This window comes from Cervus canadensis, chromosome X (assembly GCF_019320065.1).
Source record: "Cervus canadensis isolate Bull #8, Minnesota chromosome X, ASM1932006v1, whole genome shotgun sequence".
Taxonomy (NCBI): domain Eukaryota; kingdom Metazoa; phylum Chordata; class Mammalia; order Artiodactyla; family Cervidae; genus Cervus; species Cervus canadensis.
In genome coordinates, this window is record NC_057419.1 from 30978799 (window position 1) to 30981270 (window position 2472).

The following is a 2472-nucleotide window of genomic DNA, read 5'->3' on the forward strand; positions in this document are numbered from 1 at the left end:
TCTATGGCTGATTCATATCAATGTATGACAAAACCCACTGAAATGTTGTGAAGTAATTAGCCTCCAACTAATAAAAAAATTAAAAAAAAAATAAAAATAAAACACTCAAATGAAAAATTAAAAAAAAAAAATAACTATCTCTGTATAGACATAACCAAGTGTACTGCTAAGAGTTGTTCCCTCTCTTATTTTCAAATATTTGAAAAGCATCAAATTTAAAATACTTCAAAATCAATGCATCATCATAAGTGTTCTTTATATGCATTACTAAAATAAAAATACCAATAACGTTATCAATTGCCTAATACATACCAGAGACTTTACATACACTATTTCACTTACTTCATGTATCTAAGGTATTGGAAAATATTTGAATATGTGATCATATTCTATTTCTGTGATTCAATATTATAACTATGATAAAGTGGTTGGTATTATTACCATGGCACTTTTACTGATAGAAACAGTAAATCCCCATGTCTATGTCCTGTTATAAAATATTTGCTTCCTATGTTTTGGAATTAGACACCCCGGATCCAAATTTCAGCTTCACCGCTTTATGCTCAGGTATCCTGGGACATTAAGGTATCCAAATTAAATTTCCTTCTTTGTAAAATGCTCTTAACAAAGGTTATTGTGGGTTTAGTTGAAATGGTATACCTGTACATTAGTAAGTGGGCAATAAATATTAGTGGCTTTCCTATTTGCTTCTGTTATTCCTAGGCAATTTTTCAGTACATCTGACATAGTTAAAATTCCATTCACATGATTTTGAGAAGTGTCTTGGACTGAGTTAGAATATCTGGATGACTACAGAACTTAAAGGTAGAGTCCTGCAACTGAACATTTATTATAGTGCTTCTGAAATACTTCTAGCTGTGAGTCATACCTCACCAACCATCCTGTAAGCTCCTAGAAAACAGGAGCCTTATCCTGTGCCTCTTTGAATTCTACCTGGAACTAGATGCAGAGTTGAAAATATAGCATAATGTTTGGGCAAAGGTCTATAAAGGGTGCTGTTACTACTTTTGACTGTATCATCTCAAGCAAATCATTTAACATTTCTGAGTCTGATTTTTCATTTTAAAAATGGAGAAAATAACATAATATCTACCTCATAGATTGAATGACAAAATGCATATAAAATATTAAGTACAGTGAAATGTATAAAAACTGGAGTTATAATAATATTAGTATAAATTTCAGATATCAGTAAAGACAGAATTGATTACTCTATTCCAAGCAATATACTACATTAATCATAGCCCTGTGAGAGTTTTTTATACTTTCAGAGCCAGCACTTATGCAATTTTTTATTTACATTTTTCTTGATATGTTTTAATGTCATCTGAAAAGTTATACTTTGACATCACTGTTTAATCTATAAACATTATAGTCTCACCTTTATTAAAGCATTTTATTTTTTCTATTTTTAAAATTAGAGTATAGTTTCTTTACAATATTGTGATGACTTCTGCCATATATCAACATGAACCAGCTATAACAATACATATGTCTCCTCTCTCTTGAACTTCATGCCCCATCCCATCTTTCTAGGTTGTCACAAAGCACTGGCACTGGATTCCTTGAGTCAAAGAGCAAATGTCCATTGGCTATTTTTTTTACATGTGCGTGCTATGGTAATGTATATGTTTCAGTGCTACTCTCTCAAATCATCCCACCCTTTCCCCATTGTGTCCAAAAATCTGTTCATTATGTCAGTGTCTCCACTGCCGCCCTGCCAGTGGGATCGTCAGCACTATCTTTCTAGATTCCATATATATGCATTAATATGTGATATTTGTCTTTCTGTTTCTGAATTACTTCACTCTGTATAATAGGCTCCAAGTTCATTCAGCTCGTTGGAACTGATTCATATATGTACCTTTTTATCAGTTCAGTTCAGTTGCTCAGTCGTGTACGACTCTTTGCAACCCCATGAATTGCAGCACGCCAGGCCACCCTGTCCATCACCAACCCCCGGACTTTACTCAAACTCATGTCCATCGAGTTGGTAATGCCATTCAGCCATCTCATCCTCTGTTGTCCCCTTCTCCTCTTACCCCTAATCCCTCTCTGCATCAGGGTCTTTTCCAATGAGTCAACTCTTCACATGAGGTGGCCAAATATTGGAGTTTCAGCTTCAGCATCAGTCCTTCCAATGAACACCCAGGACTGATCTCCTTTAGGATGGACTGGTTGGATCTCCTTATAGTCCAAGGGACTCTCAGGAGTCTTCTCCAACACCACAGTTCAAAAGCATCAATTCTTCTGTGCTCAGCTCTCTTCACAGTCCAACTCTCACATCCATACATGACCACTGGAAAAAGCATAGCCTTGACTAGACGGACTTTTGTTGGCAAAGTAATGTCTCTGCTTTCTAACATGCTATCTAGATTGGCCATAACTTCCCTTCCAAGGAGTAAGCATCTTTTAATTTCATGGCTGCAATCACCATCTGCAGTGATTTTG